A 21,352-nucleotide genomic window follows, 5' to 3' on the forward strand; every position below is an offset into this window, starting at 1 on the left:
TAGAGAACTGAATTAATCTTCAGGCATCTCTGGCTTTTGTGTGCTGAAAGCTTAAGCATTTAGGGCAACTCCAGGATTTGCTGAGTGGCTCATTAAAGGATGAGGATTCTCTTGCACAGACTGAATGCCTTGACTAGAAACGATGGAAGAAGGATTTCCTTGGGAGTGGAAAGGACCCCAACCCTTTTAGCCCTGTCCTCCCCAGGCTGGCTGGGGGCAGGACTACAATCCCAGAATGAGGCAGTCATATGGTAGGGCTAGCCAGGGGTGTCCAGTCTTTTGGCTTCCCTGGGCCACATTGGAAGAAGAAGCATTGTCTGGGCCACACCTAAAATACACTAACACAATAGTTGATGAACTAAAAAAAAAAAAAAAAAAAAAAAAAATCACACAAAAACATCTCATAATGTTTTAAGAAAGTTTACAAATTTGCATTGGGCCACATTCAAAGCTGTCCTGGGCTGCATGCGGCCCACAGGCTGTGGGTTGGACAAGGTTGGACTAGGCCGTGAAGACACAGGCAACCTGATCCAAGGTTCCTGGCTGCCCCAAGAGGCACAGAGCAGCAGAGGCTGCCAGATCTGGCCTCTGCTGACTTCATCGGCAGCCCCATGCCTGGCACTTCTGAATATTCTGGAGAATTCAGACATACCTGAAATTAAGTTTTCTATTGTCAGGATTGAAGCTTACCATAATCAATGAGTTGAGTTATAGACTAATATTTGATTTCTTGCACACCTGGATTTGTGAATGGAGATTCGTTCCTATGGCTTGTATTATATTACTCATATTCTGCCACTTAAAAAAATTAATAAGAAATCTTGAAAAATTTTCCACAGCAGCAGAAATGAATGAATGAGATAGATCTATCTCATTCAAAAGATGAATATTATTATTTAAAAAAAAATAGGCCGGGCACGGTGGCTCATGCCTATAATCCCAGTACTTTGGGAGGCTGAGGTGGGCAGATCACTTGAGGTCAGGAGTTCAAGACCAGCCTGGCCAACATAGTGAAACCCCGTCGCTACTAAAAATGCAAAAATTAGCCAGGCGTGATGGAGCGTACCTGTAGTCCCAGCTACTCGGGAGACTGAGGCACGAGAATTGCATGAACCCAGGAGGCAGAGGTTGCAGTGAGCTGAGATCACACCACTGCACTCCATCCTGGGCGACAAAATGAGACTCTTTGTCACTAAATAAATAAATAAAAATACATACTCATAGTAGGAGACTCAAACAATACCAAAGGAGAAAGCAAAAGTTCCCTGGTCCTCCAGTCCCACTCCCTAGATATAATGAGCTTCTTGAGGGTTCTAGAAACTTTCTATGCAGTTAAAGTCACATAGCTATTTATACATAGCTCTTTTTATATGCAAATAAGCTCAAATGATATATACTTTTCTGCATGTGTATCATCTATATTATAAAATTTAGCACAATTTTTCTATTATATATATTCATATTTATTACTTATTATTAAATAAGCTCTACTTATTTAAGTAGATATAGTTCTTTTTTTTTTTTTGAGGCAGGGTTTCGTTCTTGTTGCCCAGGCCGGAGTGCAATGGTGTGATCTTGGCTTACCGCAACCTGCGCCTCCAGGGTTCAAGCAATTCTGCCTCAGCCTCCCAAGTAGCTGGAATTACAGGCATGCGCCAACACGCCCGGCTCATTTTGTATTTTTTTAAGTAGAAACGGAGTTTCTCCATGTTGGTTAGGCTGGTCTAGGACTCCTGACCTCAGGTGATCCACCCGCCTCAGCCTCCCAAGGTGCTGGGATTACAGGCGTGAGCAACCCGCGTCCGGCTTAAGTAGATAGAGTTCTACTTCATTTCTTTCAATGGCTACCCAGTATTTCACAGAATGGATATGTCACATGTATTTAACCAATGATTGGCATTTAAATTCCCAGATTTTTAGCTAGCATTTATTGACCACAGACTATGTTGTTGGAATATGGTAAGTTACATAATCTTTGTAGCAGCCCAAGAGATAGGTCCTTTTACTGCCTGTATGTCACAATGAAGGAACTCTGTTGCAAAGAGGTCAATAACTTTCCCAAGATCACATACCTGGTAGGTGGTAGATCTGGGACTTGAACCCAGGCAGCCAGGCCCCAACCCAAGGCTGCACTCTGGATTAGTATGCCACAGCCCCTCTGTAGACCCCGAGCACTTGTGCTGGTATAGCCATAAAATACACTCATAGCAATGTACCTGCTAGGTCAAGGGTATGTGCATTTTACACATTAATAGCGCTAAATGATCAGGATGTTATTTTATGTAAAGGGTAATGGGCTTCTTTTTATGACCAAGTACAGATCCCACTTGCTTCCTGAGAACAGAGGGGCTGCTGATGTTCTTGTACCCTGAGGCTCCATGAAGTAAGGGTGTTCTCTCTGCTTTGGCCAGGGCTTCAGCTCTGAATCCTATCTGGCCCTCTCCCCTCTGGGCTGGACTGGGCTCCCATGAGTCTGGGTGTCCTCTTATGCCCTCTAACCGAGGCCAAGGCCACTGGGTGCTGGAGAAGCCTGCCCCTGTACCCTCTTGGTCTCCTAAGTTTGAAGGTACCTCCCAGCTAGAAGCCACCTAGATCCCATTTTCTTTCCATCTGCAAGGGGGAAAATTTACACCCACCTAAGGAAACAGAATTGGCCTCCTTTGCCTCCTCATTTGCAGCTCCTACACCTAACCATAGGGGGCCCCACTGTGGGACCTCCAGGCCTTGGTCCTCCCAGACCTTTGCGGAGGTGGGAGGTAAGATTGTGTGTCCTGGCTTCTCTATGGCTGTGGCTTTTATAGGACTGTATCAGTGGTTCTCAAACAGGGACAGTTTTACCTCCCAGCACAGGACATCTGGCAATGTCTGGAGATATTTTTAGTCGTCACAACTTGGGGTGTATGTGTGTGTGCGCACATGGGCATGTGTATGTGCACATATTCTACTGGCATCTAGTGGGTAGAAAGAGGCCAGGATGCTGCCAAACATCCTACAATGCACAGGACAGCCTGGCCACAAAGAATTATCCAGCTCAAAGTGTCAATAGTGCTGACATTGAGAAACCCTGGGCTATCGAAGGGCAGACAGTGCCCAGCACATGGCTCTCCCCCATGGCTCCTGAGTCTCTATGTAACAGGGGCTGAGGGGTGGGTGGTATCTGGGTTGAAGGGAAGTGGCTTGAAGGTGTATTTACAAAAAGCTTTTTATAAACAATGAGTAGATGCGAATTTCCCTCTCAAAGAACAGGAGAATGGCTGGTGAAGTTTAGGGTGGGTAGTGGGATAGATTGTCATTCTCTACATGCAGTCACAAGCTATGGCGAAATTAAGGATGTTGAAGACACTACAAAGTTTACTAAATATGGCTCAGCTATTCTCAAAGAAAAATGCTTGGAATTAAATGCTTTATTATTAAACCAGATAGAATTTAACTGAGCAAGTTGGACACTCAAGAAGCAAGACAACAAAAAATAAACTGACAAGAAGGAACTGGAGCAAATTAAGATAAAAGAAGTTAATGAATTAGAAAACAAGAAAATCTGTAACTTTAATAAATACATTTAAGACAAATAAAATTGACAATTTGGCATGCATGTCAAGAAGACAACAGAATTAGATAGAAGTGGATGTAGAAGTGGAACAAAAACATTGATAAAAGAAACCACAGGCTGGGTGCACATGGTGGCTCACTCCTATAATCCCAGCACTTTGGGAGGCCAAGGTGGGAAGATTGCCTGAGCCCAGGAGTTCAAGACCAGCCTGGGAAACATAGGGAAACCCCGTCTCCACAAAAAGTTTAAAAATTAGCAGAGTATAGTAGCTTGTGCCTGTAGTCCCAGCTACTCAGGAGGCTGAGGTGGGAGGATTGCTTGAGCCCTGGAGGTCCAGGCTGCAATGAGCTGCGATTGCCACTGCACTCCAGCTTGGGAAACAGAATGAGACCCTGACTCAAAATAATAAGAAACCATAGTGGAACCTCTCTGTGTGAGGGTGGCATGGGCTCGAGGGAGGGCGATGGACACTGCAGCATCTTCATGCATTCATTTAACAGCTATTTGCTGAGCACATACTATGAGCCAGGCACTATTCTAAACCCTGGGGGTACAGCATTTAACAAAATAGACAAAAGGCAGTGGCATTCTGAGCCCCAGTGAGCAGGTAACAACAGACGGGGACCAGTGACATCAATTCACCTGAGGCCCAAGGCTGGTTCAAGTGCCTGGAACCAAGATGTTCGTTGATTGAACAAGAAAATGCTGAGGCTTAGGTGAGGAGATAGAGCAGGAGACGAGAAGAGGTTTAACTTCCTTTCAGAAAGTCTAGGTTCAGAGGGAAGAACAGATTCTACCATATAAGAAAATGAATGTTTCTTAATGACTCAGGTAGTCTATCTTCTTACCAAATACTGATGTGTCTGAAGTAATGTCCTGCCATGAGACCAACTGACTAGCACTCAATTACCCCACTTCTTTTTTTTTTTTTTTTTTTTTTTGAGATGGAGTTTTGCTGTGTTGCCAGGCTGGAGTACAGTGGCACGATCTCAGCTCACTGCAACCTCTGCCTCCTAGGTTCAAGCGATTCCCCTGCCTCAGCCTGCTGAGTAGCTGGGACTACAGGTGCGCACCACCGCACCTGGCTAATTTTTTGTATTTTAGTAGAGACGGGGTTTTACCATGTTGGCCAGGATGGTCTGGATCTCCTGACCTCGTCATCCGCCTGCCTTGGCCTCCCAAAGTGCTGGGATTACAGGCATGAGCCACCGCGCCTGGCCTACCCCACCTCTTAAAAACAAGGACTCCATCTGGAGTTGGTCCCTATTCCTCTTCTGCTTTTCTGTCTCAGACTTTCAGGCTACAGAAAAGAAACCTTTCCTCCAAGAATTGGAGCCTTGGCCAACCCTCACCCTTAGAAGACTCCGTTTGTGGCAGATGGCCCTCCCGTAAGCCAGTGTGGGATTCCTCTCAAACACCCTGTATTAGTCCATTTTGTGCTGCTATTACAGAATACCACAGACTGGGCAATTTATAATGAGCAGAGATTTACTTCCTACAGTACTAGAGGCTAGGAAGTCCAAGATCGAGGGGCTTTGCTGCGTCAGCCCATGGTGGAAGGTGGAAAGGCGAAAAGAGTGGAAGAGAGAAAAGGGAGCCAAATTTGTCCTTTTGTGAGGAACCCACTCCCATGATAATAGCATTCATTCACTCTGCCCCATGGCCTGATCACTTCTCAGTCCCCACATCCCAGCACTTGCATTGGGAATTAAGTTTCCAACACATGCTTTCTGGGAGAAACATTGAAACCACAGCACAACCCTCGTTTTAGGCCTCTGGCAGCCGTCATGGCTGGCTGGGCTCTCTCAACACCCAAGGCCCTTGGTGGGCTGCTTGGAGAAGAGTTTCCAAAGGAATGTTCTGTGGCCAGTAGCTGTCTTCCAGCTCAGCTACAGCCACTTCTTTGGCTTCTGAAGCACCTGGGAAGGGAGCTTGCTCTCATGCCAGGCTGTGTGGAATCTTTCTTCACAGAGAGAGCAAGAGAGTGCTCAGGGGACTCAAAAGATGACATTTTCAAAAGGCTCCCTCTGCTTTTGTTAACAGTGGCAAACACTTGTGTCCTGTTCACCTTGGGCTGGGCAGTGTTCTACGTGCTTAACATCCATTAACAACCACTCTGTGAGGCAGGTCTTCTATGATCATCCCATTTTACAGATGAGGAAGCTGAGGCACAGAGCTGTGAAGTACCTTGGCCAAGGTCCCCATGATGGAAGTCTGGGCTTGGCCTCCATAAAGCCTCTCACATGTGCTCATGGCAAAGACTTCAGGACTTCTCTCCTCCTTCCACTCCTTCAAGAACCTTGTGAGCACCAGACACATTCACACATACACAAGGAGAAAAAGAGGCAGTTGTCTGGCCTCTCGCTGATTCTGACTCCCTCTCCAGAGGATTTAACTCATTTTTCTACAGAGGATTTAATTGAAGTGAGTGCTGATTGCAGAGATTATCGACAACTATAAACATTTACTTTTTGAATTAGAATGAACAAACCGTCTGTCACCCCTGCAGTGGTCTCTAGGGTTCTTTTGGCCTCTGGGCCTATAAACTGAGCTGGTTGGATAGTAGATTTGCTTGGACTTAAGAGCATACTCTATCACTCGGAAGGACGAGGGGGAGCTGGTGAAGCTGACTTTGAACACCAGGGACATAGGGCTATTCTGATCAGCCCCCCAGTTTAAGAAAGGAGGTACTTTCTCAGAAGAGGCCTCCAACAGCAAAGATGTGAAGTTGTAGATGGAGGGGAAGCGCTCCCTTGGATCAAAGCCAACTTTGCACTAGAGGCAGGAAGAAATGCTATGGGCTCATTAATTACAGGATGCCACAGGATTGGCTTTGCCTCTGGGTGTGAGGGCAATAACCTATGCTTTAAACAAGCAGCCCCATCACTCTACAGTAATTAGCAGGACAATAGGCATCTTCATAGAACTAGATTGACAGGTAGCCCACAACATGCAGCCTCAAGCTGGCCTAGAACTGAGCTCTTTCAGATGCCACACCTGTGGGGCCAGCCAGCCCACGAGATCTTGGGCACAGAAGTGACACATTCTTTCTTAGGCTGTTTGCTGTGAACTTGCTATGTAGTAGGCAGTGTGAAGAACACACAAGAAATGTGAGACACAAACCTTACCCAGTCTTACCACAGCAAATTGAGGAGGCAAGATTAAGCTTGAAAAGTTAAAACAGCAGCACAAGAAATAGTATTTATGTCTCATACGAAGGGTATCAATGCTCAGAGCCACAGGGCAGCTCTGGACAGGGAACCCCACCGGGTAGATGGAAAGGTGGGGGTATGGTGGGGTCTGCATTACCTGCGGGGTTTCTGCCAGTGCACACTGCCATGTTTCTTACAAGAGAAGTAGGAAACAGAAAAAGAAAATTAAAAATCATGCTAATATTTGTCAGAGATACACATTGCTATGGTTTTGGTTATATCCTTTAAGATATTTTTTCTGTGCGTATATATTTTATTACATAAATAGGTTCATACTGTACGTCTGTTCTATGACTCGCTTTTTATACTTAGCAATACATTGTGAACATTTTTTCTTGTCAATGAAATTTTTATTGATCGCTTATATTTCACTATGAATTTACCATGATTTAACGAATCCCTTCTTATTGCCACTTTAGGTTATTAACAATTGTGGCCATTATATATAATTCTGACTCTGTGCACATCCTTATTATCATTATTATTATTCTTTTTATGAGATGGAATTTCGCTCTTGCTGCTCAGGCTGGGGTGCAATGGGGAGATCTTGGCTCACTGCAACCTCCATCTCCTGGGCTTAAGTGATTCTCATGCCTCAGCCTCCTGAGTAGCCAGAGTTACAGGTATGTGCCACCATGCCTGGCTAATGTTTTTGTATTTTTAATAGAGACAGGGTGTCACCATGTTGGTCAGGCTGGTCTTGAACTCCTGACCTCAGGTGATCCACCTGCCTCGGCCTTACAAAGTGGTGGGATTATAGGTGTGAACCACCAACCCCAGCCACATCCTTATTTTGATCCCCTTAAGTAGAAGGGGATCTACTGCTTTAGCCTCCCAAGTAGCTGAGATTACAGGCATGCACCACCACATTGGCTAACTTTTGTATTTTTTAGTAGAGACAGGGTTTCACCATGTTGGCCAGGCTTGTCTTGAACTCCTGAGCTCAAGTGATTCATCCTCCTCGGCCTCCCAAAGTGCTGGGATTATAGGCATGGTTTCTGTCTTTATGTCAGTTTCAGAAAGACTTCTGCTACAGAGTTTATATTAATATATTCAAACAAACTATCTCAATACTTTAATGTTTTTTTTTTTTAATTTAAAAAGTTAAATAGAGTAGATCAAGGAGTATGCACACTTTCAAGGATTTGGTACATATTGTCAAATTGCCTTCCAGGAAGGATGTATCAACTTAGGCTCTCGTCACCAATCCTATGAGAGTGCCTCCTTCACTATGTCCTTCCCAACATTGGGGATTAGCATTTTTGAAAATTTTGCAAATTTGATAAGCAAAAACAAATAGTATATCATTGTTGCTTTAGTTTTCCTTTTCTCTTTTTATTACTTGGACTCTTTTACAGGCCAGCCGTTGGTAATTCTTTCTGATGAATTATCTGCTTATGTGCTTTATCTAGTTTTCTTTTCTTTTTCTTTCTTTCTTTCTTTCTTTTTTTTTTTTTTTTTGAGGCAGGGTCTTGCTCTGTTGCCCAGGCTGGAGTGCAGTGGCGTGATCACAGCTCACTGCAGCCTCAACCTCCTGGGCTCAGGTGATCCCCCACCTCAGCTTCCCAAGTAACTGGGACTATAGGCGCATGCCACCATACCCAGCTAGTTTTTGTATTTTAAGTAGAGACAGGGTTTTGCCGTGTTGGCCAGGCTGGTCTCAAGTTCCTGAGCCCAAGCAATCAGCCCACCTTGGCCTCTCAAAGTGTTGGGATTACAGGCGTGAGCCACCGAGCCCAGTCAGTTTTCTGTTTTCTATTGATATATTTCTCCATTTTTCCCACTTCATTTGTGTAGTTTATTATTATTATTTAGTGTGGTATATTATTTTTTTCTTATTTATTTTAAAGATGTATTCAGGCTATTAACTCCTTGTCTGTCATATATTGCGTGTGTGTGTGTGTGTGTGTGGTTTTTTTTTTTTTGGAGATGAGGGTTTCACTATGTTGCCGAGGCTGGCCTCAAACATCTGGCCTCAAGTTATACTCCTGCCTTAGCCTGCCCAGTCGCTGGGATTACAGGTGTGAGCCACCTTGCCCAATTCTCATATATTACAAATATTTTATCCTAGATTATCACTTGTCATTTAGTCTTGTTCATTTTTAAAGCATTCATGAATCTAAAATATCCATGTAATCAAGGTAGTCTGTATAGGCTTTCCAAACCATGAGGCTAGAGGTGGCCATGACTCGAAGCAGGGAGGCCAGCAGGGAGGCGGCCCCTGCCAGAGTGCAGATGTGGCAGGATGAGGCCGAAGGTGGGGCAGGGCTAGAGAGGAGGCAAGCGGGGCCAACTCAAGGCAGATGAGAGAGGGGACCAAGATGTGGTGACCTTGGGTGGGAGAGGGAGGAAGGAGGAGGAGCCCGGGGTGACTCACAGGTGCTGACCTGGAGGAGGGCAGAGTGTGAGCAGGTGGAGGATGAGCCAGGATTGGGACTATAGGAAGGGGAGTGATGGGGGTGGGGTGCAGAGATCGTGACAATTCCCTTTGGGATTGTTGCGTGGAGGCTCCTGGCCGGATAAGTCACTGGTATTTGGATCACTAGGACTGGGCTGGTTTCTGTGTTTTTTTTTTTTTTTTTGAGACAGAGTCTTGCTCTGTCACTCAGGCTGGAGTGCAGTGGCACGATTTCAGCTCACTGAAACCTCTGCCTCTTGTGTTCAAGTGATTATCCTGCCTTAGCCTGCCGAGTAGCCAGGATTACAGGCATGCCCCACCACACCAGCTAGTTTTTGTATTTTTGTAGTAGAGACTAGGTTTCACCATGTTGGCCAGTCTTGTGTTGAACTCCTGAGCTCAAGTGATCTGCCCTCCTTGGCCTCCCAAAATACTGGGATTATAGGCATTGTTTCTGTCTTTATATCAGTTTCAGGAATACTTCTGCTACAGAATTTATATTAATATATTCACACAAACTATCTCAATATTTTAGTGAGTTTTTTTTTTTTTTTAATTTAAATCTTAATCTAGCTGGGCACAGTGGTGTGCACCTGGAGTCCCAGCTACCTGGGAGGCGGAGGCAGGAGGAATGCTCAAGCCTAGGAGCTGAAGGCTGTAGTGCGTTGCGATTGCACCTGTGACTAGCCACTGCACTCCAGCCTGGGCTACGTAGTGAAACCCTGTTTCCAAAAAATAAAATAAATATTAATCTAGATGGAATCTGTAGTATTTTTGTGAATTGTGAAAGTTAAGGAGTTAACTCACTGTCATTGACCTCCACCTGGGGCAGCCCCCAGTCACTGGCCCAAAGACAGTCCTGTGGGCCCTCAGAGTCCCTGTGTTGCTGCTGCTGTTACTGCTATGGCTCTTGGCCTGTGCCCGACTGCCGACTGCCATCAAGCCCTCTGTGTTGGGGTTTCCTGTCAGTCATGCCTGGAGCCCTGCCTCTAGCCAGTGCCCTCTCCCAGCCTGGTTTCTTTCGAGCATTTCCTGCGGGTTAGCTCTGCAGATCTTTTCCTAGCCTGTTCTTACCTGTGTTATTGCCAGAAAGAAATCTTTTTTTTTTTTGAGACGGAGTCTTGCTCTGTCGCCCAGGCTGGAGTGCAGTGGCGCGATCTCTGCTCACTGCAAGATCCGCCTCCCGGGTTCACGCCATTCTCCTGCCTCAGCCTCCTGAGTAGCTGGGACTACAGGCGCCCGCCACCATGCCCGGCTAATTTTTTTTTGTATTTTTAGTAGAGACGGGGTTTCACCGTGGTCTTGATCTGACCTCGTGATCCACCCGCCTCGGCCTCCCAAAGTGCTGGGATTACAGGCGTGAGCCACTGCGCCCGGTGCCAGAAAGAATTCTTCACAGTTGTTGGCATTTTTATGGCCTTTCCCCAGTTTCTTTAGCAGATGCATATTTTTCTCTGTTTCAGATTTGCTAGGTTCTTTTTTTTTTTAAGTGACTTTTTAAAGGATCTTTTCTTATTGGGGAATAACAAACATAAAGTCACAAATCCTAAGCATACATCTCAGTGAATTTTTACATAGGTATTCACTATGTCCCCACTACCCTGATCAAGAGACTTCTTTTAGCATTAAGAAGCTATTGGTGGGAGGTTGGGTGGAGAGGGAAATCATAAATGTGTCCCCACACTGCTTTTTTTTTTTTTCTAGAACTATCAGGAAGTGGTGTGAGGAGGGGAGCCACATATGAATTTCGGCTTTATAAAGGGGTATGGAGAGCACAGCGGTTAGAAGTCAGGCTGGTCATGAGCTGGTCCTGCCCCTCACTAGCCATGAGACTTTCTATGCCTCAGTTTCAACAACTGTAAAATAGGAGTAGAAGACAGCTCCTGTCTCATAGCATTGTCATGAAGATTACATGAGGCAGTGCACGTAAGTGTACAAAAAATGTCAATTGTTGTTTCTCTTGTTATTAATAACGATGAGGAAGAGGCGGCCGTAACCGTGGTTCTTAACTAGGAGTATGTGTCAGAATCACCTGGGGCACTTTTGCAAAAATACACATGCTTGACCTGGCCAGATCAACTGAGTCAGGATCTAGATTTTAAATGCCTCCCCAGGTCATTCTGTTGCTCATCTGTGGTTCAGTGCCACCGGGCTGGAGGTGGCCATGACTGGAAGCAGGGAAGCCAGCAGGCGGCCCCTGCCAGAGAGCAGGTGTGGCAGGAGGAGGACGCAGCTGGGGCAGGGCTGGCGAGGAGGAGAGCAGGGCTGACTTGAGGCAGACAGGAGAGGTGGCCAAGACATGGTGACTTTGCACAGGGGAGGGAGGAAGGAGGAGAAGCCCGGGGTGACTCACAGGTGCTGACTTGGACAAGTGTGGTGGAGGATGAGCCAGGGTAGGGAGTACAGGAAGAGAAGTGGTGGGGGCAGGGCACAGAGATTGTGACAATTCCTTCTGGGCTCCTGGTGAGGATAAGTTAGTATTTAGATCTCTAGGCCTAGGTCGGTACTATGGTTCTGGGAGATGTTGGTGCGGAGGAGATGGATAAAGCCATGGGCTTGGTCATTGAGTAAAATGTAGAGGGCAGAGGAGGGCCAAGTTCACAAGCATCCTCCTCTGCAAAGGACTGCGTCCTTTTTTTTTTTTTTTTTTTTTTTTAATAGACTGGGTCTTGCTCTGTCACCCAGGCTAGAGTGCAGTGGTGCGATCATAGCTCACTGTAGCTTTCAACTTCTGGGCTTAAGCCATCCTCCTGCCTTAACTTCCCAAAGTGTTGGAACTATAGGCGTGAGCCCCACACCCAGCCTCCTTGTGTGTCCACTTCTTATTCTGCCTTACCTAGAAATAGAGAAGAGCTTGTTTCTCATGTAATAACCCCTGCTGAGGACTGTTGGAAAATAAACTGTCCCCTCATCTGAAGATGAATAATAACTTTGGGTCATTTTCTTTCTTCACAGGTCACAGAATTTTCCACACTCCTTGACGGAGGTGCTTAACCCTTATCCATCAGCATTCTCAGACAGCACCTCCAGTTAGGGACAGTATCTGACCGTCCGACATCCCTGCAGCCCCCATGTGTCACACAGACTCAGCCTCAGGTAGATGGTTTCCGTAGATGGTGGCTTTCTTTGGACCCTTGATATCAACCAGTTGCTATTTGGTAAGAACTTAAGTCATTCCAGTGCCTCTCTCAGAAGCATTTGCATTTAGAATTTCAGGTGTCATAGAAGTAATGAAAGACGTTGCATTCCTGAAGGAATGAATAAATTATTCATTTTGTTGTTCTGGAACATCACTGCCCACTAGAATTTACCATGATGATAGTAATGTTCTCTGTGCTGTTCCATGAAGTAGCTACTGGCCACATGTGGCTATTGAACATTTGAGATGTGTCCAGTGTGACTGAGGAACTGGATTTTTTCATTTTAATGAATTAAAATTGAATTTTTTTTTGAGACAAGGTCTTACTGTGTCACCCACACTGGAGTGCAGTGCTGTGATCATGGCTCATTGCAGCTTTGACCTCCTGGGCTCACATAATCCTCCCACCTCAGCCTCCCAAGTAGCTGGGACCACAGGTGTGTGCCATCACACCCAGCTAATTTTTTTTTTTTTTTTGAGAGATGGGGGTCTCCCTATATTGCCCAGGCTGGTCTCAAACTCCTGGGCTCAAGCGATCCTCCCTTGGCATCCCAAAGTGCTGGGATTACAGGGGTGAACCTCGACACCCCACCTTAAAATTGTAATTTAAACTGAAAAAAGGAAAGCAGGCACTATGAAGTTGTATTCTCTGGGTTGGTGAGAGCTAGGGATGTTACGCTGATACCCCACCTGACTGCTCCACTACCAAGTGCTCCCCAAAGGGATTTTGAATAAAGGAGGAGGAGGCCTTGGTTCTTAACTAAGGATGATTCCAACCATCTGCAAAAGCAGGCATCAAGTAGAAGATTACTTGGCTGTTTCCACATCGAAACCAAATGGGCTTTCTTTCTCCCCCCAACCCTGGCCTCAGCCCTCATTCTGCCTGCATGAGAAGGCGGTGTCTAGTACTGCCCCTCCCAGGCCTCTCCAGGCTTCCTTCTTCCTGCTCTTCCCACCTTGGGACCATTGCCCCTGCCCTCCCTTCTGCCCTGTGTCCCTCTTCCTGCTCCCACCACAGCAAGCCCCACCTCCTCCGAGAAGGCTTCCCAGACTCCTCTATCCCTTCCAGGTGAGGCTAGTTCTAGGGCCCTGAACAAATTCCATTTGGCTTCCCAACTGAGGGTAAGTTGGCAGGGATGGGTCTTAGGAAGATCAACTGCAGGATGGATGTGCGTGTAACCACTGTATTTCCGACTTCTTCGACCACTGCTTATGGTGAGAAAGATATCTCCTGTCCCAACCAGGACACACCTCAATGTATGGATACATAGCACTGAAGCAAAAGTTTTTTTTTTTTTGAGGCAGAGTCTTGCTCTGTCACCCAGGCTGGAGTGCAGTGGCGTGATCTTGGCTCACTGTAAGCTCCGCCTCCCGGGTTCACACCATTCTTCTGCCTCAGCCTCCCAAGTAGCTGGGACTACAGGTGCCCGTCACCACGCCTGGCTAATTTTTTTTTTGTATTTTTAGTACAGACGGGGTTTCACTGTGTTAGCCAGGATGGTCTCGATCTCCTGACCTCATGATCCGCCTGCCTCGGCCTCCCAAAGTGCTGGGATTACAGGCGTGAGCCACTGCACCCAGCCGCAGAAGTTTTGTCAAAACAATATTCACCCTGACTACATGTGATGTGCTTGGATATTATTCTGTTTAATTAATTAATTAATTAATTTATTTTTTGAGACGGAGTCTCGCTCTGTCGCCCAGGCCAGAGTAGCAGGGCGCGATCTCGGCTCACTGCAAGCTCCGCCTCCCAGGTTCACACCATTTTCCTGCCTCAGCCTCCTGAGTAGCTGGGACTACAGGTGCCTGCCACCACACCCAGCTAATTTTTTTTTTTGTATTTTTAATAGAGACAGGGTTTCACCGTGTTAGCCAGGATGGTCTTGATCTCCTGACCTCATGATCCGCCCTCCTCGGCCTCCCAAAGTGCTGGGATTACAGGCATAAGCCACCGCACCTGTCCTATTCTGTTTATTTTTTTGAAGAGAAAGGCTGGTTGTGACCCACTAAATTGATTTCATGACCCAGTAGCGAGTCACAACCCACCAGGTGAGCAACATAGAGTGAGATCCTGGCTGCATCTTTGCCCCAGCTGTGACAGCCAGCCCTTCCCAACTCAGAGCAGCTCCAAACACAGCCCAGGCTGCCTGTTACTGTACCGCCCACACGCTGCACCCCGGGTTCCTTGAAGAGCTAGCACATGATGAGCTCATCCAAGTGGTCTCCCTGAGGGGCTCTGCTCTTTCCACAGACTCTCACTGCTCCGTTGGTCATGCTGTAAAATGGCCATGGCCACAGATGCTGTGTCAGGAGGTTGAAGTCTATAGAACACACTAGACACGTAAGAGAAGGATGCCAGGTCAGGGTCAGGGACACAGGCTGCACATCTCACCTCTCTTGATCTCATCCCTCTTAATGGGACCTCTCAGGTCTAGGGGTCTCACCAACGCTGCTCATCTAGCAGGGCCACACATAACAGATAGAAGCAGAGCAAGCCCTGGAACTCCTGCCTGACAGTGACACGATGACAGAAACATCTTACCAGTCAGAGGACCATGAGAAATAGATTCAAGGAGCATTCCACGTGCAAGTGAGTCTTGGCCCCATCTGCCTTTGGATTTTAGCCGTGGACTGGAAGATATTGGAAAGAAGACCCTCAGAAATAGCTTAATCAAAATCCCTGCATCTGAACCAAGTGCCTTATTTCTCTGTGGGCCTCAAGCTTCACTGACATCTGTGGAGCACACTGTCCTAACAGGAGTGCTGTCTGATTTCCCAACGCTCTGCAAAAGAAACAGCCTGGAAGGGTGGAAGGTGGTTTTTAGAGAGAGACTTGTAGATAACAGGAAAGTGAAGGCTGTAAGGAAGGTTGTAATTAAACAGCACATGGAAACACAATCACATTATTGTCCCATTCCATAGGGATAATGATGACCACTTCAGTGGGAAAAGGAGAGGTTTTAAGTCGTTAGGGACTATGGGCCACCTTTTAGGAAGATTTATTTTCAAAGGTTAAAATAGTGTTTTGGCAATTCAAGTTTCATTTTCAGAAAATGTAATTGATGGGAACCTCAGTGACTCTGGATGAATAAGATGCTGTTGAGTGGCTCTGACTTGGGCCGGCTGTGCTTCTCACAGGACCTTGGAGACCAAGGCCACTGTGATCTCAGGTTCAGGAGGCAAGTCCTCTCCACACAGCCCTAGTTGGCCTCACAGCTGAAAATGTCTCCCTTACTGTTGGACTCCTTTGTTCACCCACATGAGTTTGTGAATAAATCCTTTCCAGTCTGAAAGCTTGCTGACACTTGGAGACAGGTGTGGAGAAAGGACTCTGAGCTGGACACTCCCTGGGGATGGCAGGCCTGGTGGGATGGCCTAAATAGCCATGGGACAGGACACAGCAACTCAGATTTGGGCTAGGGGTGCAGTTTGTGGAGCAGTGGCGGAGGGGTAGGCAGGTGTGGGCTTGAGGACAAATTCTGCCCTCTTCGCTACGTGGCCTGAGCCAGGGCAGCCCACTTGCCGAGGCAGGGCCAGGTCTCTGTTTCTTTGGTAGCCTGATTCCTCCCTGCTCCCTGGCCACGTGGTCCCCAGATCTGCTTCTGTGAATCACCCTGAGTGACTGCAGGGGTGCTTCAATCAGTGAGGGGATCTCAAAGAAAAGCCAGGTATTTCTTAGACAAGGATTCTTAGATAAGGATGATTTATTCCTCACCATCTGAGAACGCAACAGTCTAGTAGAAGGCAGTGGGGCCCAGGGCTCTGTCACCTCACCAGGAGGTCTCTGTCTTGACAATAGATTACTACGTAATGCACGTGTAATGCATTGCACATCCTATTGTTGACATTTTGCAAATCTAATTTAATTACAAAATGATGAAACCATTTCTCCCAAAGGGGGAGGATAACATGAAATCACAATAATAACCTAAAATAGCAAAATCAAAGTTCTAGGAAAAGATTTTAGACAAACCACTCTGTGACATGTCCCCAAGGCGAGAATGGAGTAGGGCTTGATCAAAATGGTGGTCTCAAACAAGCTGCCTAAAGGAATTATTATTTCAGTGGGATTAGAATAATGTGAGGGGTAGAGGAAAACCTGCCAGGCATAAGCATTCCACCTAGTGGAAATTAGATTTTGATGATGAAATCACAAATGATTTTAACAGGGAGGAAGGGGGCGGGCAGCAGCCAAGGAGAACAGATGAGTGTAGGTTTTCAATGAACCTGTTGGGTTTTCACACTGCCTGATGCCTTGGCTGTGATATACCACAGGTATGTCAGAATGTCCAGAAGGACCGAAGTCTAGAATTAGCAACGATTGTAAAGGAATCCTGGTCAGCACCAAAGTTGTTTGTTTGCTTTCTTATTGGTCTGTTTGGAGCAAGAGGATGGACAAGGCAGCGACTCCCCTCGGCTAGGTGAAGACGCAGAGTAGAGAGAACAAAAAAGTGCACAATTCCCATTTTGTTTCCAATTCTACCTCCCTTGAGAATAGTCCTCACACTGGCAGAAAAAAAAAGTGGAACAAAGATCATTAAGAGTGAAATGAAGCCCCTAACAGTAGAGAAAATGTAAAATAGAGCTCTCTCAACTCTGTCCTAGAAAACGACCCACTTGTCACATTCCCCATAGGTGGTCACATTCCCCACAGGTGGTCACGTTCCCCACGGGTGGTCATCCAGGTTGGCCAGAGCCCCCAAAGCAGCACTTCTGGAGAGAGGTGGCATGACCAGAGACAAATCCATTTATTAGTCCTAAATTTCAAGACAGAGAAGAGAAACTTGCTGAGCAATGTGTTTTTTCTCTTTTCTTTTTTTTAAATAAAGCCCCGCAGTGGCTCACGCCTGTAATCCCAGCACTTTGGGAGGCCGAGGTGGGCGGATTGCCTGAGGTCGGGAGTTCAAGACCAGCCTGGCCAACATGGTGAAACCCCTCTCTACTAAAAATACAAAATTAGCCAGGTCTGGTGGTGCATACCCTGTAATCCCAGCTACTCGGGAGACTGAGGCAGGAGAATCGCTTGAACCCGGGAGGCGAAGATTGTGGTGAGCCGAGATCAGGCCATTGCACTCCAGCCTGGGCAATGAGAGTGAGACTCCATCTCAAAAAAATAACAAAGCCCCTGAAGGGAGGCTTCTCTGGGCTGCAGGTGACCCAGCCCCCGGAGGAACAATAAATGACTTTGGGGTAACAAAGTCATGACTCAAAGTAGTCTTGTCAGGGTGGAAAAAAGAAGACATTTTACAAGGGAAAATGTAACATTTTATATTTGGGTTCACTAAAATGATTCGTTCAAATACATAGTGGAGGAGCGTGGGGGCCCAAGGGGACTGGTTTTCCATGGGTTCCTTATGGACCAAGAGTGTGAAGATCGGGAGAGCCCCCCACACATGGGAGGCAAGGACCTAGCACAGGGAGGGCCGCAGCCTTTCTCCATCCCTGCTTCTTGGGCCAACTGCCCGTGTGTGGGGTGCAGCTCTCAGATCCCAGCCAAGTAGGAATTCCCCATGCAGGTCACCAAGAGGAAGGGGGTGTGGGGGCAGAGCAGTGGTGACGATGCAGGGGCTGTTAGCCAGAGGAGAGGTGAATTTATATAGCTGAAAAGCCACCAAAGGTGAGAGAGGGACCGTTCTTTATGTCCAGCAGGCCACATTTGAGGAGGCTGGCTGGGGTCCCATCTGAGATGAGTGCTGGTGTGGTGTGGAGTTCCCTGCCAAAGGAGGGTCTACACAGTCTCAAGATGGCCTCTCTGCCAGGGTACACCTCAGAAGGGATCTTAGAGGCTGCGTATGAAGGTGGCCCGAGGGCGCCTAATGTCCCTTCCCGAGAAGTTGATGATTACCATGGATGAGGAGTCAGTAGGAGAGAAAGTGTCCTTGTCCAGGCAGCTGGGAGGAGTGGTTAAAAGGGAGGCCAGGTGTGGTGGCTCACACCTGTAATCCCTGCACTTTGGGAGGCCAAGGCAGGGAGATGGCTTGAGTCCAGGACTTAGAGACCAGCCCGGGCAACATAGTAAGACCTCATCTCCACAAAACATTTTTTAAAAAATTAGCGAAGTGTGGCAGGAGGCTCAGGTGGGAGGATCACATGAGCCCTGGATGTTGAGGCTACAGTAAGCCCTGATTGCACCACTGCACTCCAGCCTGGGCCGCAGAGTGAGACCCTGTCTACATAAATGAACAGGCTGGGCACAGTGGCTCATGCCTGTAATCCAAGCACTTTGGGAGGCTGAGGTGGGAGGATCATTTGAGGTCAGGAGTTCGAGACCAGCCTGGCCAACATGCTGAAACCCTATCTCTAATATAAATACAAATATTAGCCGGGCATGGTGGCGGGGGCCTGTAATCCCAGCTACTCGGGAGGCTGAGGAATGAGAATCGCATGAACCCAGGAGGTGGAGGTTGCAGTGAGCCAAGATCTCGCCATTGTACTCCAGCCTGGACAATAGAGTGAGACTCTGTTTCAAAAAAGTAAAATAAAATAAAATAAAAATACATAAACAAAAATAAAAAGGGCAAACCAAGGCACTGGGGTTCAAGCCCTGCCTCTGTCACTTTGTATGACCTTTGGCAAGGTACTTAAGCTCTCTGTGCCTCAGTGCCTTCATTAAAAATGAGGATCATGGCAACAGGACACACCTGCGAGGATTTCCGTGAGGGTTAACAGAGTTAAATGAAGATTCTTAGCACTGTGGCCACACCCATGGCAAGGGCCATGTGCTGGATAGCTGCTGCAACTGTCATTGTCACCATCATCATCATCACCGCTGATTTAACATGCAGTTACTGAACCCTGTCTATGTGCCAGGGGAGTAGAGACCAGTAGGGTGGGTTCCCGCCTTCAAGAAGTCACAGCCCAGCATAGAAAGCACAGAATTGTCACATGCAGAGATGGGTTAGAAGCAGCACAGGGTGTGGTCACATCACCTGGGTGGGGCCCAGGAAGGCTCCTGGGGTTGGCGGGCCAGGGCCTCTGAAACCATGACGTGGCTCAGAAGCATTTCAGCATCTTGTTTTCCCGTGCTCATCAGACTGTTTACTCTGGGGGCGGCTGTGCACTTAGTGCCCCCTCCACGCCCCAAATGAGCGCCGGGACTGGCCAAGACTGGCAGGGCTGGCTGGGCAGGTCCAAGGGCTCAGGGACCCGCCCCAGGGCCTCCTGGGCACACCTGGGGCCCACAGCCCCCCATTCCTGGGCCTTACGGCCTGAACTCTGAGGCCCCCCATGTACGTGCACCCCCTCTGTGCCAAGCACTGTCCTGTGCTGTGCTGTGGTGTTGTGTCTGATCCTGGGAGATGGGTGGTGTCCGGGTCATTCTCATTTTACAGCTAAGAAAATAGGCTGGGACATTAAATGTCTTATAAAAGGCCCAGCCAGGACTTGGAGCCAAGGTTTCCAATGCCAAAATCAGGTGCCGTTTCCATACCCCACCCTGGGCAAGACCAGAGGTGACTCAGCCGAGAACCCTGCCCTCCAGGAGGAGATGGAGCCAGAAATCTGAAAACTGACCCTCCAGCCCGGGGGAAGTGTGGCGGGGCTGTGAGAGCCCTGCCCTCTGGGCCCTATCCCCTGCCCATGCAGATTCCTGCAAAGTGGCCCCTGCCTGCTCACTCTTCATGGAAGCATCTCCTGGTCAGTGGTTGTTTTAGAGAAGGAAGGCAGTGGTTTAGGAAAAAAAAAATGTTCTTTAGTGGTGGCAGCCTTTTTGTCAAATAAAATTTTATCAGAATACACTCAAAATTGGTAACAGGAGAGCCGTTCTGGGTACAGAGATTGAGGGGAAGCTGTGTGTGACCTCTTGCTTCCTGACCCCTCCCATCCTACTCCAGACTCTTCTACAGAACCCCATGTTGACCCCTGCTTTGAAGTGGCAGAGTTAACACTACTCTTCGTTATAAGCTCTCGTCTGGGGCAACTCAGAAGAACATAAGTTCCATGGGGAAGGTTTTTGTTTGTTTCTAATTGTGGTAAAATATATATAACATAAAATCGACCATTTTAATGATTTTTGAGTGTACAATTCAGTGACATTAAGTATATTTACAATATCATGTAACCATCAACACCATTCATCTTCAGAACTTCTTCATCTTCCCACACTGAAACTCTCTACCCACTAAACACTAACTCCCACTACCCACCAAACATTTCCCTCCCTGCAGCTCCTGCAACCACTGCTCTACTTTCTGTCTCTATGAACTTGACTACTCTAGACACCTCATGTAAGTAGAATCATAGAGTATTTGTCCTTTTATGTCTGGTTCTTTCACTTAGCATAATGTTTTCAAGATTCATCCATGTTGTAGCATGTGTCAGAACTTCATTCCTTTTTACGGCTGAATAATATTCCATTGTATAACTGTACCACATGTTCATCTGTTCAGCCATGCGTGGGCGCTTGGGTTGTTTCTTCCTTTCAGCTATTGCAAACCAATAGTGCTGCTGTGAACATGGGTGCGCAAATATCTGTTTGAATCCCTGCTTTCAGTTCTTTTGGGTCTATACCTAAAGAAGTGGAATTGCTGCATCATATGGTAATTCTATGTTTAACTTCTTGGGGAACCATCATATCATTTTCCACAATGGCTGTATACTACTTTACATAACCACTGGCAATGCACACACATTCCAGTTTCTCCACATTCTCCCCAGTGTGGCAGGGGTTTTAAACCTCTTCATCACAGGTGCACCCCCGGAGACTAGGGCAGTGCCTGGCACATTGTAGGTGCTTGATAAGTATTTGTTGGATGAATGAATGGGAGGCCTTGGCCTCAGAGCAGCTGTACCTGGGAACTCTCCTACCTGAAGGTGGCACCCAGTCAGTAAGTGTCCTACCCACACAGGGTCCCAAGACCTTCCCATTCCAGTCCCTGTTCAGCTCTGAGACAACCATCCTTTATTTGTTATTTATTTATTTATTGAAACAGAGTTTCACTGTGGTACAGGCTGGAGTGCAGTGGCAAGATCATAGCTCACTACAGCCTCGAACTCGTGGGCTCAAGTGATCTTCCCACCTCAGCCTCCCAAGTAGCTGGGACTACAGGCATGCG

The 21,352-nt window shown here is 47.2% G+C and overlaps 1 non-coding gene across 1 annotated transcript in view; it reads left to right on the top strand.

Moving 5' to 3' along the window:
• LOC101142938 (uncharacterized) overlaps positions 1-20,827 on the top strand; it is a 106,364-nt gene extending 85,537 nt beyond the window's left edge. The window contains exons 8-10 of the transcript XR_010129952.1: positions 10,865-11,086; positions 12,116-12,318; positions 20,465-20,827. This is a non-coding gene — a transcript (uncharacterized protein). The remainder of the gene's footprint in view (positions 1-10,864; positions 11,087-12,115; positions 12,319-20,464) is intronic.
• Positions 20,828-21,352: the final 525 nt, after the last annotated feature.

The sequence above is a fragment of the Gorilla gorilla genome, chromosome 12 (genome assembly GCF_029281585.2).
Source record: "Gorilla gorilla gorilla isolate KB3781 chromosome 12, NHGRI_mGorGor1-v2.1_pri, whole genome shotgun sequence".
Lineage (NCBI taxonomy): Eukaryota > Metazoa > Chordata > Mammalia > Primates > Hominidae > Gorilla > Gorilla gorilla.